The sequence below is a fragment of the Hipposideros armiger genome, unplaced genomic scaffold, assembly GCF_001890085.2.
Source record: "Hipposideros armiger isolate ML-2016 unplaced genomic scaffold, ASM189008v1 scaffold_95, whole genome shotgun sequence".
NCBI classification, from domain to species: domain Eukaryota; kingdom Metazoa; phylum Chordata; class Mammalia; order Chiroptera; family Hipposideridae; genus Hipposideros; species Hipposideros armiger.
This window is the reverse complement of record NW_017731445.1, coordinates 2,743,891-2,764,294: the sequence shown is the minus strand read 5'-3', so window position 1 is coordinate 2,764,294 and position 20,404 is coordinate 2,743,891. Positions and strand designations below refer to the sequence as shown.

The window sequence follows — 20,404 nt, the reverse complement described above, 5'->3', positions numbered from 1 at the left end:
GGGAGAAACTGTCTAGGGAATAAAGACTGTGGATGTGTCATCGAAGTCCCTGTGCCACATTTCACAGGCACCTGATCATGACTTACAGACGCTCTCCCAGTAGCAAGACCCCGTGGAGGCCTCAGAGGGACCCACATTGCTTCCTTTTCCTCTCTGCTCTTTCCTATAATGTCCTTCTGCCCACTCTCTGCTCAGTGTCACACTGTCTCCTCTCCCCTCTCTTACAAACAATTCATTCACTTGGTAGTCTCTCAAGCACAAATTGGTTTCCCTTTATCATCCAGTTGTGTGGGTCAGTTCGTCAGCCATTTGTCACCACTGACATGAGTAGTACAGTCATTCTGGGCTCCTGGATGCTAAGCCCAGCCATCTGGTGTCTCCAGCTCTCCCATGCAAGTCCACGGATCCTGGCACCTTTGGAAGTCACAAATAGGGTATGGAGGTTCCGAATTGCTCCTGAACCCATCCCATGCAGCTTCTCCATATCATGCTCTGCCTGTGAGCCCAGGGGCAACTGAGAAGGTAAGAAGGGTCACAAAGGGATTCAAAATATTCAAATGATACATAGTATCAGGTTGGAGTGGTTTGATTTGTGTGATTTGTAATAGATGCAATAAGAGCACCATTTATTTCCAGCTCCCCAGTAAGATTATTAACTTTTTCTTCCAAAGATACACTTGATTACATTACTTATTTATACTATGTACATTGCATTAGAGGTAAAAAATGCATCAGGGTAAAAAAAATCATATACAGTTCTTTTTAAAATTAGTGTTTTCTTATCCACGGCTAATAACAGCTTAGATTATTAGGAAGAATCTTAAATATGCAACTCACTTTCAGGTTACTGCGTGTTTACTTGGACACAATTTTAAAACTTGACAAGCTAGAAATATCAACTCTACTCACTTTCAATTCCTCATTTTTATACCAGTGCTGTGATTTTGTGTTGGGGTCTATGACATATCAAGAGAGGCAGCATGATATGGGTAAAAAAATGGAAGCCTTGGAGCTGTATATGTTTAAGTTTAAAAGCCAAGTGTGCCTTTTACTAGTTAGGGGTTTGGGGTCCATAATTAAAGAACAATTTGAATTTCAGTTTTTAAATTTATAAATGCAGTGATGAATTTACTGGATGCTGATTATGAACCAGGCACTATGCTAAGTGCTTGTCTATGTTATCACGTTAGGTCTTGATAACAATCTGATGATAAAATAGGAATTGATATTATTTTCTGCATTTTACAGATGAGCAAGGTGAGACAGAATAGCTAAAATGCCCAAGGGTCTTCAACAATTCAGTTAGGGTCAAAACTACACATCTGACTCTGAAGACTACCCTCTAAACCATTGTCTGCACCGTCTAGTATGTAGATGGTCTCCAGTCCTGGTCAGAGTGCCTACACAGCAGGTGTCATTTCTAAATTAAGATGGAGCAATGGAGGTTAAAGGAAATCTCACATTTTCAGAAGGCAAGGCCATTAAGTTTTACAGTCCTTCAACTTTTTCCCTGTTCTGGCTCCGTTTCTTTTTGTTTTTTTCCTAAGCCGAGCCATCCTGCCACCTGTTGGCAGCTCAGTGGCTTCTCAGCTCAGGCCAGGAATCGAACCGCTGTTGCTCAGAGCTCAAACTCTTTAGTGAGCTCTTAACCAACTGAGCCACTCAGCCGGCCCAACCCATTGCCATTCTTGTTAGAGGATATTAAGCATTGTCCCCACTAGTCCCCCAGAGGATACAGCCCTCTGTTTATGGGCTGGTAGGAGGGGCCATGATGCTCAATTTACTTTGTGCCTTTCTTGTTCCAAAAGGATTTAAAGTGCACTCATCAATTAATATGACATGTTTCCCTGTTCCTTTACCGTTCACAAAGTGCCAGCATATATTATCTCATTCAAACCTCCCAACAAGCCTGATGAAAATGAGATTCAGAGACTTGAAGCGATAAGCTCAAGGCAACAGGTGATTATCAGTAGGAAGTACAAGGGGAATTGGATTGCAAACTCACCAAGTGTGTGTTAGTTATGCTTCTTAGTTACAATGATTTCTCTCGGAGTGCTTAAATGAAGCATGAATACAATAAGAAATGAGTGCTCGATTATGTGATCATGACACCCCCTAGCTTGGACGCCAGTTATGGAAGCCCCTCACTGATGATCTCTAGCATGCTATAGTATGCCACCTACCCCCAGCCAACTTCATTCTTCATCACTGCCCTAGCCATAGTACCTCCGCTCAAGCCATGTCAGAGCAGCTGCCATTGCAGAATACAATGTCACATCATCCACCCAGGCTTCACTCATGCCATACCTTCTTCATGGAACCACTCTTGTCCCCTGCCCCATTCTCTACCTAGAAAACATGAACTACTCTTTCAAAGCCCAGCACAGCTATTACCTTCTCTGGAAAGCTGTCCCCAAATTTCCATCCCACCAGAAATGAGGGTGCCACACAGTATAAATGCAGACCATACTTCACCATAATTGCTTGCTTACATATCTTTCTTCCTACTAGAATGAGGGTTTTGAGACCAACAACCTGTCATTCATTTTAATGCCCACCACCTAACTCCATGTGTCTAGTACATAGAGGTACCTACAAATGGGCTTGGTGGGATTCATTATTGCTTTTTAGCTAAATGTGTTGAGTCTACTGTGTGCCAGGCCATTTATAGAAATGCTTTGCCTGTAATAACACATTCAATCCTCCGAATAACCCTATAAGGTGGATTCTATCATTTTCCTTCCTCTATAGATGGGGAAACTGTAAACCAACTTTGAAAGGTAAACAGCTTTCACCAGGTCACCCAGATAGTGAGCAGCAGAGGCAAAACTCAGACTAGGCAGGGGGCTCCAGAGCCCATTCTCTTGGTAACTCTGCCACAGCAACCCTTGTTTGTTGATTAAAAGAGTGTGACGTGAATGAACAAGCCACCCGAAACTCTCAAAATATTTAAATTTTGGCTTAGTTTGATACTATACATGAAAGAAAAAAGATCAGGAAACCTCAAGAGAAAGACAGCCTGATTTCCCAGATTCACCAAAAGCAAAAAATGCAATCATTCTCTTCCTCTACAGAAAGAGCCCTGCTGCGCCATCACATGTCCACCGCCTCTTTACAAAGGCCTTTGAAAATATCCAGTCAGATTGTATCATTTCCACCATACTTTGTGATGCCAATTGTTTTTCTTTACCATCCCTTCAAAGGCTATGTCGGAATCTTATAAAACCTATAATTAGTTGTAGAATCCCTGGTTGGTTTTCTTTTCTTTTTTTCTTTTCCTGGTTGTACTGAAGGTAGCATTTAGGGTGGGGAGGAAAGAATTGGAAAACACATCTCCTTAGGGAGGTGGTAAGTAGGGCAACCTGGAGAATTTCCTTGAGGGACCTCCTGATGTGAGCAGAAGGATGGGGACCATTTTGTCTTTCTTAAAGTTGCACGATCTAGATTATATGTTTGGATTGATCCTCTAACTGAACCATGTACTGCTGCAGAGCAGAATTGGAGAGTGAGTGTGCATGAATTTTCTTTCTTCTCCCAAGCCCAGGAGAGCACCTTATTGCAATCTCTGTCCAATCAATGAGTATTTTGGAGACCCCAGTTGTGGTGGAATTGTCTATGGCAGAAACAAAGTTGGGTCTCCCTAAAGGAGCTCCCTGCTGCCTGTTGGAAAGAGTCATCTAATCCACAAGCTGTAACAGAATATTTACTTAAATTATGGCTCAAATTGGGATAGAAGCAAAGGGCTAGAATGGGTCATGGGGAGGAGACATTTTTGTGGAAAAATTGAAAATACTTCATGGATAGGGAGTCCTTTCAGCATTCCATGATTAAAAAGAAAGTGAGCTCACTGGTCTCATTAATTCTCATAACTTCTTTTTTTTAAGATTTTTATTGGGGAATTGGGGGATGGGAACAGCGCTGGGGAATTGGGGGAAGGGGAACAGACAAGTTGCTGTCCTTTTGTTCTTCAGTCTAGTTGTGGAGGACGTTGCTTCACCAAAGTTGGCACCATCATTGCGCTCTTCCCAGGTGAGGCAGATCAGTCGCCGGCTTCTGGACGGCCGCTCACGGTGAGCTGCTGGCTGCTCACACTGGCTGCTGGCTATACACAGTAGCCCATGGCAACCCAATGCCACAGGGGCTGCAACCCACAACGTCGCTGTCGACGGCAGCCCAGCTCCAGGTTGAGCTGTTGTTCAGCATCTTAGCTGTAGAGGGCAGTGTCACTGGCCCTCATGTGTGGGATCTGAACTGGGGCCCTCTGGCGTCCCAAGCCAGCTCTTAACCAACGCGCCACTCAGCCGGCCCCTCTCATAACTTCTTATCAAGCAGTTTAGAGCCTGGCAGAATTGCATCACTTCCCAGAGGAGTGTAATACTGAAGGAAATAGAAATGTAGAAAGGAGGACTAGAGGGTAGAATAATGATAATACAGCATTGAATGAATGCCTACAAAAATATCAGGTACATAAATACATTACTTAATTTAATCCATAGGAACCCTGCAAGGCTGGTGTTATGGCCCATTGTACAGCTGAAGAAGCTAAGGCTCAACAATGTTAAGTAATTTGCCCAAGTTCTCAAAGCTCCTCATTGACAGAGCCAGAATTGGAAAGTTGGCCTGTCTTTTATGGCTTTGGTGTTTTGTTTTGGTTTTTTTCTATTTCATCATGCTGCCTTTAAAATATCACATGAAAGCAAACAAGTGATTGATGTCATTCTCCCTCAAGGACATGAAAGGAATGTACAAGCAGCACAGTCATTTTCTGTAGTGAAATCTTTTAATTATGACCCGAATCACAGCACTGCAGTGATAAGCTGATTGTGAGCTCACCTAAAGTCAAAGCACTTCCCAGCAAGTTCAATGGCAACAATTCAGCTCTTTTGCTATTAGCAAATAGAGAACCCTGGGAAGGTATGTTTTATCCAACTTAGACCAAAATGTTATAGAGGGAGACTTTTATACGGATGCCAGCAGGAGGGGAAAGAAAAGGAAAAGGTAGAGTTTGCAATTTATTATCTTTAAAACTTTATTTCGGGATCTGCTGTTATTACCTTTCTAGAATAAAGTATACCCCTTTTGGGGACTGTTTTGGGGAATATTTGCAGGGAGTGGAAAGGCCCTAAATGAATGAACAGGTTAGCAGGGTTGTATGGCTGGGAGCATTCATCTAACCTGATGGTTCAGAACCATTTCTGCAGCTAAATGAAGAGTGCATGTTTCAAGCAATACTTATGATTCACTAATGGTTGCTTTTCATAAGTAATGAGATAACTCATCTCATTTGTTTCCCAAGGTAGGTGATGGTTCCTGTCATTACTTCCTATGATTTATTTACCCTTCATCACTTTTAATCTTTGAACATTGTCAGTCTCTATAAAACACTTTGAAATCATCTGGCCCCAAATATTCTAAGCTTTTCTTCTTTTCAGAGGCTCTGGATCAGACAACAGCTTCACAGAATTTCAGTTTATTACCTTTTCACTCTTTTGTATTTCATCAGGTGTATATAGCTGAGACGTATGTGTGTGTGTGTGTCTGTAGGTGTGTGTATAAAATATATATGATACACACACACACATAAACAAGATAGGAAAATTCTGAAAAACACCATTAGAATTGAGTAAAAGCATCCCCAGTTCCACCTGCATTCCTGAGTAGATAGCAGAGGAGAACATGCTTGAAGATTCCAAGTAAAAGCATCTTCCAGCACCTAAAGAGGAAGACACAAGGATGAGTTTAAAAAAAAAAAAAAAAGAAGGATGTTCTGGAAGAAACCATATTTCCAGGAAATCCAACAAAATGCTGTGTTTTAATTAAGTTCAATATTCCTACTAATCACTCTTGACAACAACACATCCCATCTTGGATTAATTTCTCTGTAACAACATGACAGCCAACCTCATCACATAGAAGACCAAGAAAAATTCACCAAGGCCATGGAATTCACTGATTCATTCCTTCACCATTTACTGAGAACCTATTATTATTACCCTTTGCTCATCACTATACTCCTAGCTCTGAGCAATGAAAATAGAGGGATGAGCAAAGGGTAACAATTATTCCCCAAGATTTATAGCTAATATATTGATCATGCCTATTTGTCACCAATATGGATATGCGTTCTGACTCTCTCTGGAATGGATAATTTATTTACATAATAAAAAAGTTTGGTAAGTGTGCCCTCAGGCCCCAAACAATAAGTATATCCCTTAGGTCTAATAAGAAATAAAAGCATGCTATTTTCATCAAAATCCTAATATATAACTGTAGGAAATTTGGCTTACCATGTTGTCTCATTAAGGAAAATGGAAGAGATGGTGATTTACCATGACAAAGGAAATATCAAAAGATAAATGCTAAAATTTTAATGAAATATATTCAAACTTCCCATAGGAAGTTTAGTGGACGTATTCTGAGTGTTAGGCTCATGCTTTGGAGGCATGTCGATGGCTAATTAGCTTTGTTCATCTAAAACAGGAAGGGGTAGAGAACAGGGTCCCAGTCACTGATATTTGCAAGTCAGAAAGACATCAGAGAACGACACATAGTTTTCATGGAGCTTTGTTCCATGCCATGGTTTTATCACCGCAAAGGGCACTCTCAGCTCCCAGGAAGCGCGCTATCTGATCCCTCAGCAAAAGTAGGGGAGAAACCAGCCTTGCTGAGGAAAACTCCATAGCAGAAACTCTGACCGAGCTGACAGCCAACTATGCTGTGAAATCTGGGACATGATAAATGCTGAGAGTTTGAGGATGGCTCTAGAACAGACAGGAATATAGCAGGGATGTTTAAGATATTCTTTAAAGCAAGATGGTAGAGCTGTTAATCTGTTCATTCCAGGTTTTCATCTGCAGCTCTGTGTCTCTTCAGACCAGAGCTTGATGACAGTAGGTGAGGGCAAAAGCCAGATTGACCCCCGAGCCCCTCTTTCCTATTAAGGACATTACCAAGTTCAACATACAGCAAATTGGCTTTAGGGGTCAGGTGGGCCATGATTTTTTAAACAGGTAACCCTTGATGTGACATAATGACCACCACACCTTCTTGGGAGCCACTGGTCTGTCCCAGTGCCCCCCTGATCAGCCACAGCTTGGAAAATAATGTGGGCATTTCTATGAAGCTGGGTGATCACACTCATTCTTTTTGTATTTACTGTATTCCTCATCTCCTCTATTTCCATGGGCCAAGCAGAAAGTGTACAGGGAAGCAACTATCTGTATGTGCTTCTCTTTACTCAAGTTTACAGCTATCGTACAATGCTGATTAATCCCCCCTCTCCATGACACTGAGGCAGTAGCATTCTAATACCATCTTTATTATTGTTCGGCAGATCCCATACTACTGCATACAGAAATAGTGTAAATCATGGAACTAGTGTTGGAGGTCCATAAAATGCAAGGTTATGAATATTTCATTACTACACATTTTATTTCCCTGTCTATTCTGCATCTCCCAAAATGTTGTTTGTTTATTTATTGGCTCACTCACTGTTCACCAGGAATATTTAATTCTTAATATCAGGTATGGACCGGGTGGCCAACCCCAACCTTTGGCCTGAGTTACATTTGAAAGTACTGATAGCTGTTTTTGTATTTTTACTTTTTTTTCCCAACACACACACACTTGACTGCCAGGTGATCTCACTAACAGGAATTGCAGCTTCTTCGTCATAATTGCATTGATTTGTAAACCCCTGCAGATTGACTCCCAAACATTTCTCCTATGAACGAAAGCTGCATATTTACATTTTTCTCAACACCCCATTGTATCCATCTTTGGCTGAAGTAAGCAGTTAGACTTCGGCTGCCGGTCTTGGCAGTGAAAGCCGCATTGTCCAAGCGCAATTAGCTTCTCTCCTGCACTGGTACAAATGATTTGTATGAATCAGCGGGTCCTGAAAAAGACGCAGCCATTATCACCTGCTTCTGAATATCCCTTTAACCGCAAAATTCATATTAGTAAATAGCCAGAGGGATTCAATCTTAGCAAAATCAGAGCCTGAGTGGCCTGCATTAAGGTGCTAACTTCTCTCCTGCCATAGGGCATCGTAGATATTAATACAACTGTGGTACAGACTGCAAAATATATAAAATGTCATAATTATATCTGCAATTCAGCAACGAAACAATTTTCCCCCTTTCTTCACTGTCATCAGCATAATAGCAGCCTATGGGATTCGTATTTTCTGGCTGTGATCCCTTTTATGGGCTGTAGAAAAAAAATACAAGCAGGTTAGTTTCATAGCTCTGAGAAGGCCTCATGACAGAAATATTGCTTTTAATGTTATTGTCTCTTTCTAGCTTGTAACCGACTCTCTTTGAGTGGAGAGGCTTCTGTGCTGATGCAGCATCACTTATGTTTTTCTGGTAAACCTCTATATGTCCCCTTTCTTGCTTTTCCCACCCACCTGGATAGGGAACTAACCAGCGCTCAGGATCATGCCATGTTATCTATAGTGAGGGGACTAGTCAGAGGGGAATGAAGTCAGAAGGAGGCATGTCCCCATGGCTTCTCCTGAGTACATGAAAAAAAAAAGCATAAGAAAGATACATTCTGAGTGAATCTTCACATCCCATTTATTTTGCTATTCAAGAAAAATATCTCAGCTTATATCTAACATTTGAAAAGCAGGGTCAAATAAAATGATGGATTAATAAGTCCAAGGACAGAATAATAGAAGGAAAATATATCATAGAGAGTGATGCCTGTGTCCATCGAAAAGGAGCGGAAAGAAGCTGAAGTGGAAATGTTAAAAAATAAAGTGTACCATAGCAACCTTAAAGAAAAAACACCAAAACTTCCCATAGTTATGCTAAACATTAATGAATGTTACCCAAGAGCCCTATGGTACTATTACTTCAGAAACAGGTATCTTCAGAGCCTTTGAGATTCTTTTTGTTATAAACTACACCATGAGCATCGTGGATTGAACACCAGGCTAAACGTTCCCTCCATAATTATCGGTAGTAATATTCTGTGTGCATTTATATCCCCTATCATCTTCTGTGATGAGGCTAATCCAGCACTTTCTGCATGAACTGTTATAATACCCAAAGCAGCAGGACGGAATATTATCAAGCATGGGTTTACCGATGGAAAACCTAATGTGATGGAGTTCATTTCTAGCAAATAAGCTAGGGATGGAATTTGTTTGAATCAGCCAAAGAGACAGACACCTGTAACATTCTCCGAGTCAGCTCACTCACGTGACCATGTCTCAGAACAGTAGCATGTCAGTCACAGGAAGCCATCCTGAAGAGAGCTCTGCAGAGCTAAGAAAATCTGCTTTAGTCAAGAAGCAGCTCTTTAATGAGAGTTGAGGTGATCTGAATTCTGCTGTCATCTCAGCCACAGATACTGATGTAGTAATGCTCTGTTGGCCAGTCTGTGACTCAGTTTCATAAATGGTAAAAGGTGGAATATAGCCTTTCTATATTAAAGGAAACCCTCTAGGAATAAAAGCAATTTTAAAATCTGCAAGTGGCCCAAAGATCCCCAGAGAAAGATAGCTTATTGTATTTTAAAGCTAAACAAACAGACCAATAGTTTTGCAAGCAACAGATTATTATTTAAATAGAATTGTTCAAGATATCCTATAAGAGGAATTAATAGGAGGGGAAGCCTGGATGTTACTAACAAGGAAGCAGTAGTAAAATAGAAAAACTGTCATATATGTTAGACCCTTCTTGAACTTTAAGATTATAATGAGGAGACTATAGTCGTGCCCACATTTAAAATTTTTAAAAAAATGCAGCATATGAAAATTCACATTTACAAACCAGATCAATTAATGGGTGATTATTCACACTATAAAAGGATTTATCACTTTACAAATGGATTCCCTGCAGGGTTCCATTTTAATAACAGCTCTCTCAGTGTTAGGAGTCATTGCCAATTAAAAGTCAATCAGAAGTGAAGCTAAAGCGCCTCTGAAATTAAAATGTATGTCAATGGGAAATCATTGTAGAATTGCAAAGATTCACGTTACATACAACTTGTATGGCCACAGAATTTTTTCACAAGCCTTTACTGAGCACCGACTACAAATTCAGCTGGTCCTGAAGAGTCACTGCCAAGGGATCTCACAAAGTAGAATAACTGATGCCTGTCTTTAGGACTTCTACAATGTGATTACAGCAGTGTTGTACAAAGGGAGTCCCATCAACATTTTGGAGGGTGGGACAATGCTTTCTTGTGGAAATCAGTCCTGCACACGGTCAAGTCTCACTCACTAAATGCCAAGGAAGCTCCCCTGTCGCTGTATCACGAACATTCCTTTTTGCATTCCCAACATCTTCTGTGCCACCCCCCCACACACACACCATGATGGAGACCCTTGTGGATGTTCAGAAAGTCTGCTTGACTCTGCAGACATTAGTGCTGGAGGACATCTCAGAGGCCATGGAGTTCAACTTTTTCTTTTGGGTGAGGAGGACATTGAGGCAAAAAGAAATAAAGTGTCAAGCCTTCTAATGCCCACTCCACTAATCTTTCTATTAAATAAATCTCTTCGGAGAAAGTAAGGGCATTTGATGTCTAGTCTCCGAACTCAACTTCTTTCTACCTCAAATTTTCTCCACATTTTTCATGTTTTGCCTGTTTTTAATCTCTGCCTTCTTCCCTCATTTTCAGGAAAGGAGTAGTCTTACTCTTTGTATGTTTCAGTTTCCATCTGTTACCTAAAATCTCTCTTCCCAAGGGCTTTGTTTCTTCCAATAGTAGGATTTGAGGGGGGAGCTTTGGATTGGAATCTAGCCCAAAGAGTCCAGTGGCTCTGTGGAAGTTTTCTAGCAAACCAACTAAGGAAAGCCCTCCACTGGGGGCTTAAGATGGGGGGGGAATATTTTGGAGCCTCTGTGGGGGACTTGATAGGGTGTAAACAACAAGATAAATAACATAATTTTTTTTTATTATACTCGGTTTTGCTAGCATTCAGCTGATGAGACTGCACAAAACTGCAAATGACCTAATAGGTACTTCCACATTATTTTCTTCCTCAGCTTTCAGCAGTTGAAGAATGTGAGAAGAGAAAGTCCTCTTGGAAGTCATTCGTCAGTGATGAATGGCCGAATGTAGAGAGAATGCAGGATTTGGATATAATAGCAAATACATCACTGAAATGGCTGGCCAAGTGTACTAGAGAAGCAAAGTGACATAACAGGTGGTCTGGATCCCCCCAACCTAAAAGCTTCAAGGAGCTGGAAGGCATTTGACATGCTAACTCTGGTGGTGAGAGAATGGAAGGAAGGGAGGCGGAGTTTCCAAAGGGAAGGTCAGAGTTTCAGATCTCAAGTATATAACAGTTTTGTGTAATTGTGTTGTCTCTGGTATGGGCTGCTGATGTGGTTGAGGCCCAGTGGGAATGAAGTTATTAAGAGAAATGTTAAAGTCCCTAAAAATGGTATGGGAATAGAAAATAAGGCAGGTGCCGAAGTCGTTTTGTAACATAAATGGAAGTGAATTTGAAAAAAAAAAATGACTCAAATTTCCATTACAATGCCTCTGGGACTAAAGATTACAAGAAGATATGCAACAATTCTCAGCTGCCTTCATATTAGTATAATGCATTTGGGAAACCTAAGATAAGGCTTCATTTACACACTGAATTTCTATTGATGTCATTATTATTCAATCGGTAGGTATTTTGGATACAGTATGCATAATATAAACAATGTGAATATGAACCCTGTGTCAGACACTGTACTAAGCACCATTTTGCAATTAGAAATCAACAGGTACCTGCCCTTAAGGTGTTTACAGTCCAATGAAGGAGGAAAAAGATTCAGCCTCAGCAGATTCAGAGTACTTAGGTCCGTAGAGGCTCATAGAAGGAATGCCTGACCCAGTCTCTAGAATCAAAGAGGAGGCAACATCCCTCCTGGATGAGGCAACAGCTAAGCTGGGATTTCCAAGATCACATGAGTTAAAAAAAGTCAGAGGAGATAAATGATAGGTGTTGGCAAGGGTAAGATCAGGAGCAAAGGCTCAGAGGCAGAAAGGAGCCACACACACAGAAGGAATTGAAGGTATAGAGATGACAGCAAGTCAGGCTGGGAGGGAGAGAGCTTTATGGCAAGAGCTCCTTGATTCACTCTAAGGAGTTGTTTCATCCCGAGAGCATAGGAAGCAATTAAGAGGTTTTTACACTGGAGGAATGACAGGATCAGGTCTGCGTTTTAGAGAGCTTGCTCTCTTTGCCATTGAGAGAGTGCATCAGTTTGAAGAGGGCAGGCCTGGGTATAGAAAGTCCAGTTCTACTAAGTTAGGGAGAGAGACGGAGAAGAAAAGGAGGGAGGGAGAGAGGGAAGTCTGGAAGTTAATACCTAAGACTTCTGGCTTATGTAAGCAGAAAGTCAGGGGGACCAATCCCAGACATTTGAGCCGTTGGTTTGGATGAGGGGGGTAGGGAGGTGTGTTAGACATGTTGATGGGATATGGATGTGAGTATGGTCATTTGGCACATTTGAAGTCAGACTGGGTGAGGGGTCTGGGCTGGAGATGGGGACATAGGTGTCCTTCACATAACTGAAGCCCTGGGAAAGGAGGAGACCCACCAGAGACAATGAGAAGAGCGTTTAGCAGGAATCCTGAGGAACTCCGTATGTAATAACCACTGTAGTAATTCAGGCAAAAGATGATACTGGTCTAGCAATCTAAAAGATCGTAGCTGTGGGGTGAAAGGATAGGGGTGGGTTTGGGGGATGTCATAGAGGTGATTCCAAACTCTCCATTTGTGAAGCCCCAGGGTGTCTTTAATTACAAAACAAAACAAACAACAAAAAAAAGCTTGGTTGACGCAGTGCTTTAGAAATTAATCATGTTTTGTTTTCTATTTAGGGGATGATGAAGCCAGTTTAGGTTTCCCCAAACTGAAGACACGGCTAATTACTAGTAAAATTCACTGCTGCCACTACACAAGGGAATTTTCTGCAACATATAGGCGTTGAGGCTAAACTCTTTGTAGTGTATGCACATTTTGAAGGTGCAAACTATAATTGAATGGATAATGTTAAGCAAAGTCAAATAGTCATTAACACCCCCCGCCCAAAAATATATCTTAGACTAATTTGGGAATTGGCTGTTCCTCACTGTTCTGTATCTGGCCAAAAATCTGGTTCTCTTGATCTCAAAGGCCATAGAGAAGAGCCTATTTCCAGGATATACCCTCTTGGTTTTGAGCAAGGCACCATCCACCGTGCTTCCTAAAATTCAAGTTGCTGAATCTCTCTTCCCTGGGTTCTATCCAGTACCCCTAGCAATTCTATTTTTTCTGAATTCTTTTCTCAGGTTGGGGAAATAGCGGTTTCCTATTTTCAACTCGTTCTTACCTGGCCTGACTGCTCCGTAATGCATCCCTGTGATTTCCTGTCTCTGCTTGACCGAACTCATCTTGACCTTCTGCCCACAGGCCCTTTACAGCTAGCTTTCTTTACTCTCCAACCCTGCCTCCACTCTCAGCTCTAACACACTCAAAGCTCCCTGCAAAAAAAAAAGCCTATCAATTTAAAAATCAGCGTTTTAAAACTTTACCTCTTCATTTGATAGTCACTTGCGTTAGGAGAGTTCTCAGTTTTGTCATCCAGAAAGTAGGCATCATAGCTGCTAATAACAGTACCTGGCACATGGCTCAGTAAATCTTAGCTATCATCCTTATCATTACTGGAGGTGAAGTCCCGGCTCCCATATTCTCTAGCTGTGTCATAAAAGGTAGGACGCCTTCTCTCTGAGCCTCCGTGTTCTCGTTGGAAAAATGAGGATTATGATGCCTGCCTGTCTCCTAGAGTTAAGAGGCTCCAATGGGAGATAATAAACAAAAATGCCTTGCATGTCACAGAAATTTATGGAAATCGTACTTTTTTGAAGTTTTCTTTGAAGGGACTACCTTGCCCAGGTGTATCACCGAAAAACCAACAATGATTGCATGGAATGTTAGGTGGGCCATAGAAGAGGTAAGGAACAGAAAATTTGACTTGTCATTTTGTCACACAGCTGCCTTTGATAACTGATATTTGAAGGATAATTAAAGATTCTCTAACTTTTATTTCAGGTTAAAGGCTCAAAAAGCTACACACCTGAATTGTGAGTACTTAGCTCCCAGGAAAAGGTCTTCTCTGAATTATTTAATAATGCAGGGCTGTTTCAGTTAAAAATTAAGCTAAGAAATGGCTATGTGAAGCCTGTTCTGTCTCATTTATAACGTTTCCATTGAAAATATTTGTCCACTCTTCTGTTCAATGTTTATAAGGAGCTACACAACAAATTTCAGCAAAAACTCAATGCTAAGATTAAATTCAGTGCCTCTTAATGTACAATTACGATTCTACCTGTGATGCAATGAGCACTTGCGTAACCTTCTCTCAGACTTTCTTAATTTTTACCTTGATTTATTAAAAGGATTACACCTGGTCTGGAACTGGCCAGCTGACAAGGATTCAGGCCGACTGGCAACCAGCTATTCATTTCTCCCTTACAAAATGCCTGTTTCTTTGCTTGGCACATCATTCTTATCTTCTGCTTACTCATGATTTCTACTTATAACTTACCTGGCCCAGGTGATATACCTCATGACCTTGTTTTAGCTTCAGCTCCCATTATTAACTAGACAAATTCTCCTTTTTCTTGCAGTTCAAATTCCTGAGGGAAGGTATGTGATTGCCTCAGCCAAGCACTTGCACATCTGTTTGGGCAGAGCCGCTCAAGCCAGGCACATCTTGTTTGCTGGCAAATGGAGACAGGCCACCTGGAGCAGGGGACCATTCCCAGCCCAGCCAGGACAGGACAAAGCTGCTGATCTAGACATGCTGTGCAGGCAAATCCTCTTACTGAGGTTTGCTCTTTACCTTTCTTTTTACTTGTATTTTGTTTGTTTGTTTGTCTTTTCATCATAGGAAGCTTATAATGTCAACTTCTAAGCCTCTTTGGGGTTAAAGATATTTTTTAATGAATTACTGTATTGACTTAGAAACCTTTTCAAGCAGGCACTAAATCAACCTTATAACTTGTTTCTTTCTAAAAATTAAAAATACAATCTAGTTACTGAGATATTTTTTAAAGGGTTTTAGTTGATATTTTATTATAACAAAAGACCACTCCAACGTAATCCACAAATAAGGGAGAGTACCTATATTTGTCAGTTGCAGTGGTACAGAAATGCATGCATGAGACACTGTCTATGCCCTTCCACTTTCCAAAGTGGGATCTCAAAGTCCTGAGTGATGGGTATATGTGGTGGTGTGCTAGAGTCAGCTCAGACTAGCTCGTTAAGCATGGATTGCTGGATTTTCAGGAATTTTGTGAGCTACTTATTAAATATAGCCATTATTAAAATTAAGTTAAATTAACTCATAATTAATTAACTTATATTAAAAACAAAGGCAATAAATACTCAAAACCCATCACTTCCTTATTTGTTGACTACTTTTTACTATTTCCTCTGTTTTTGAGGTTACTGACATCCATTGTCTACATGGTTTAAATACTGTAAAATGGTGTGCTCCTGTGCCTCTTCCCAACTCCGTGTTCAGTGACATCACGCTGGCAGCTGGAAATTCCAGACGATGGGAGTCTTTACACCATGGAAATAGACACATGCTACACCTAAGCCCTTCTCTGCCACCCCCTACTCCCTGGACAAGCCATTGTTAATCGTTTACCAACACATCACTGGACATCTGTTTTACAAACTGAAAGTAAAACTTTTAAATTTGCCCAAATTTGCAACAAGTTTGGGGGTTGGATAAAGAACACTTCTAAAAAAGTTGGGAACGATCGCTCTAACCCTGAGTTACCTATCTATCAGCCCATTAAATTTGTTCACCAATAACACAAGCATTAAAGCCTTTACATATCACCTCCTTTGTTTAACAGTCCTCTAACCTAGAAAATCTCAAAATGCATTATTTCTTTTGGAGGGAGTAGTTAGAAGCCTCTGAAGCTTATACACATGAACCCATAGATATTCACCTGTATGACTTAGCCTAGAGGTACATGCACCTAATGGTGGAGTTTCAGCTTCTTCAAGCAATTACAACTTACATTTAAATTCAATGGTGTACTGCCTCATCCGCTACATATATTCTGGAATACAAATGAAACAGCATACTAACGTTTTAGTCCACATTTTTAATGCATGATGACCTCATTAACCACCAAACAAATTAATCCTAATTATAACCTTTTGAAATATTACTGTATTAATAGGATGTGGAAGAGAAAAATTGGTTGAATCTCTCATTGACATATTTTTATCACTTAAGAGATTGCCAAAGTGGTTGAATATTTCAAATTCTCTTGTAAGACAACTAGACAGGGTGACGGCCAATTGAAAAAAAAAAGCTATGACCTAATCAGACTTGGAAAATATAGGTCCAGGCTGAGGGAGGCGGGAGCTTTGTGAGCCTGGCAAGCAGGCAAGGTGGGCCTGCCCTAAGTCGATTTGTATGATGAGTTAAGGAGCTTCCCAGGCAGGTCTCATTTGAAAGGAAAAGGGAACCAAGCACAAGCTCAGTCAGGAACAGAGCCAGGGAGGGGTGATTAGGAATACATCAGAGCATCTGTCACTTGGATTAGCTCCTGGCCTAGTCCCCCAGCCCATGTCTGAGCCCTGAGGCAAGCAGGGGTGGTAGTCAGCCAACACAGCAGCTGGGCCCGTCAGAGGCTGCAGTCCCTCTGGTGAGGTGACTGGGATGGACAGATGTGTTAATATCTAGTGGAAGCGGTAGAGGTAAACATCAGACATGGTTCACATACCCTGCACAGAACCCAGGGAGCCATATCAGAAGAACATACACAAGAGTGATGCGTGGGAACCAACTTGACTTATTTCTGAATTCACTGGATGTACTACTTAAGGATCCTGAGAAATTTAGGGGAAGGAGAGGCATTTGCAGAGGCCTAGGGTGTTGCATTAGTGGGTTGGTGACAAGAGCTTATAAAAAAGAGTTGCATCTTTTCCTGTCCTGTTGGGAGGCTCTGGGTACACATATCACTAGCACAAAGACGAGAGCACTTTCTCACCCAACCGCCCAACTGCCAGTCAGGTGGTGCCATGGAGGTGCTGCCTATCAATGATCATGGGATGTTGCTGGTCATTGGGTTACTTCCTCAAAGAAAAAGAAAGTTGCTAACTTCAGTGGGGTTCCTGGAGGCCCGTGAAAATGCTCACCATTTTATTGGGTTGTCGGAAAAGTCATGACATATTTTTTCTGTTTTTTATTGCAAAAATGCTTCATGACTTTTCTGACAACCCAATACTTGTGATGCCGCAAGAGTGCCCACTGTCTGGGTTGAGGTACCAGCATGAAGATCTTTCACTGGAGAATCTGGGCACCACTTTGGGTACTTGAAGCAGGAGCCATGCTGGCTCCTTGAATGATAAGTGCTTTTAAGAGACATGGGATGATCCACCTTTTCTCTGTGAATTGGTGAGATTGTTGGGAGGACAGAGACCATGGAAAATCTAGAATGGCTCCCAGCGGATGTTATTAGGATGGAGAAATGAGCCACTTCTAACCACACCTGTCAGGGCAGCACAAACAGTGTCTTTGTGAAATTACAAAAAAGGCAGCTTCTCCAGGAGGCCATTTGCAAGGAGACACACCTTTCTCAGACTGGCAGCCCCTTAACTGAGGACACAGCTTGACAACCAGGGAACAGGCCCCCAATCCCTCTGTGCATTTGTGCATCACACAAAGTGCAGAACTCTCTGGGGTAGTGCATCAGGACACAATATGGAATGAGAGTGGGAATCATTGATGCACCCTATGGCAAGAACCAGGAATAAACCTGGAATGGATGTGCTTTGGGAGGTATGAGCCAGAGGTTTTGCTTGGACTGAAACAAAGAATGTGTGGCTGAAGCAATAGCCTGGGGAATTAGCCCTTCCATCTGGTCTTACAGTATACGCATAACAGTGCTTTGAGCCCCGAACAGCTGCCAGTCGTAAAGGACACCAAAGGCTCGGGGAAAGAACTTTTTAGAACCAGGAAGTGTCATACCCATGCCTGAAAATAATCAGTATAAGCCTGGAAGAGGTCCTAAAATTCATAGAGGGTATCTCATGGAAGAGGCCAAGAAATCCACTGGTGTCCTGGCTGCCGTAGCTGTTCCAGGGCCCTGAGCGAGGTGCGGCCTCATGCATTGCTGGGCTCTATTGCACCAGTAACCCTGGCAGGTGAACCCAGAAAGAGATGGAGGCTTTGACAGAGATGACACATACACAGGGGGTAGCAAATTAGAGAAAGTTATGTCTATTCTGGGGGTCCGCCTTGTCTGGGCACATGGGAGAAATTAGGAAGAAGGGGTTTCCAAAGTTTTATTTGCATGACTCCAAAGATAGAGATGAATTCAGGGGAACAGAGAGCTGGATACCAAATATGCTACTTGCTAGTTCTGAGAGGAGAGTGATGACCCCCATTGCACTTTGTCTCCTGGCTAGAACCCCATGCACTCGTGTGAGTCTGAAGGTAGGAGGATGGGGAAAAGGAAATTGGTGGCATTGTCAGTAGCATCTACAGGGCCTGTCACTAAACTATGAGACATTGGTCACAAGTAGCCACATTTTTGAGCCTCTGTATGCAGCAGTATCACAAAAGGGGGCATTCTCCCCTACTTTGTAGAAATCCCTTGCAATTTGAGCACCTCGGGGGGAGGGAGGGTTGTGGAGGTGCAGATGTTTGGTGGCTTCTGAAGGTGTTGGTGCTGCACCAAGGCTGTGAAAAGATCCACAGCAGAGGTGACCCAGGCCTGGAGACTCAGTGGGGCCAGCAGGTAGGGTAGTGCCCACTGACGGGGAAGGATGATCATAGTGCCACATAGTAAGGGATGAATTTATTTGTGAGCATATATGACCTGCCCCGTGGGACCTCCAGAGATGACTGGGTGGGAAGGTGGGGACTTTGTGGAAGCCTAATGTCCAGCATTCACAAGCCACAGTAAGAGCCAGCAAAACCTAAGTGATGATAAGTCTTATCTCTGAGGAAACACGTGTCCTCCGACAATTGGGAAAACAGATCAAAACTAAGATAATAGCCATAATTAGAAATGATTTTCAAGTTCCTAAAAATTTTTATCTTTTTGGGCTCAAACTCTGAAATCTAAAAATATGAAGACTGCTTAAATAATATTTCTTCATTCCTTGCCCAGCATGATCAGGCCTCACTCCTCACTGGCTTTATCTGGCCTCTGAACCTGCCAAACTTGTGCTTAGCTGAGGGTCTTTGCATTTGCTACTCCCTCTCTCTAGAATGTTCTCCCTCAAAGGTTTGCAAAGTCAGCTTCTTGTCATTCAGGTCTCAGCTTAAATTCCTCTTCCACAGAGGGGCTTTCTCTGACTATACAGCTTTTTAGCATATCTTTCCACCCGCAGTCACTCTTATGTTATGTAGTTTTATGTTTTTAATGACACATAATTAGCTGGAAGTATCCTGGTTGATTTTTTTTTCAGTTACTTGTCTATTGCCTGTCTATCTCCAACAAAATATAATACCAAAAAGTCCAGGGCGTTGGTCTATCTTATGCCCAGCTGCATTCCCTAGCATATAACTCCCTGGCACATAGTAGGTGCTCCTTAAGAATTTGCTGAATCAGTCCATTTGAAACATTCATTGTCAATTTCCCTGCAATTGAGGAAAGTATTCACGATAGGTCAACATAAAAACAGTATCTCTAGACCCTTTCTCTTATTCATTTTTCAGGTGAATGAGGACCAGGAAAACTTTTGCCTCAAACTTAGTATGTAATCTTGACTTGTTTATATGTGTTCACGGATCATTTTCAAATTCATGACTCTAACATCTTTGCATGCTAACATTTTTCACATATCAATATTGTGCTAAAGCATCAGATATGCCCACTGTTCTGAATTTGCCCAGTGCTGTTAAAACAACACATCATTAATGAGAGTTTGTGATCTATCAGCCATATACCAGCTAAACATTGACTCCATTAGCAATACTACAACCATCTGTATGCTTTATGGAAACTCTGATCTTCAAAACGGTGCCTGCTTAAAAATCTTTGTAACTGGAGACTCTGTCCCAGACAGAATTCAGGTGTCTCACTTGTATTTTAGTAACTCTGCATACCTACAGGGGTTATGTCTAATGTTTTCCAAGTCCTTTGATGTGGCTAGTTTGACACCAAATGAGCTTCTGAGACACACTGCTGAATCATCTTCATTGGAAAGTTTTAAGAACAGAACAGGCACGTGCCTCTGTTAGGTGAGATGTCACAGCGCGTAGAAGCTGCAGACAGAAACCAATAAACCAATGCACCCTTTGAGATTTGCTCTAGCAAGGTGATTTTCCTACTTTTAGATAATAATTAGGCCTCCAAAACTGTCTTATAACAAACCAAATTATCTTGAGGGGAAAAAAACTGTATTAATCAATACTGGAGGATA

The 20,404-nt window shown here is 41.6% G+C and overlaps 1 long non-coding RNA gene across 1 annotated transcript in view; it reads right to left on the bottom strand.

The window, feature by feature from the left end:
* Positions 1 to 5,081: 5,081 nt before the first annotated feature.
* The window catches only part of LOC109384484 (uncharacterized), a 52,370-nt gene continuing 37,047 nt past the window's right edge, over positions 5,082 to 20,404 (bottom strand). Inside the window, exons 2-3 of the long non-coding RNA XR_002124409.1 lie at positions 7,749 to 7,897; positions 5,082 to 5,713 (exon numbers count right to left, since the gene is read on the bottom strand). This is a non-coding gene — a long non-coding RNA (uncharacterized LOC109384484). The remainder of the gene's footprint in view (positions 5,714 to 7,748; positions 7,898 to 20,404) is intronic.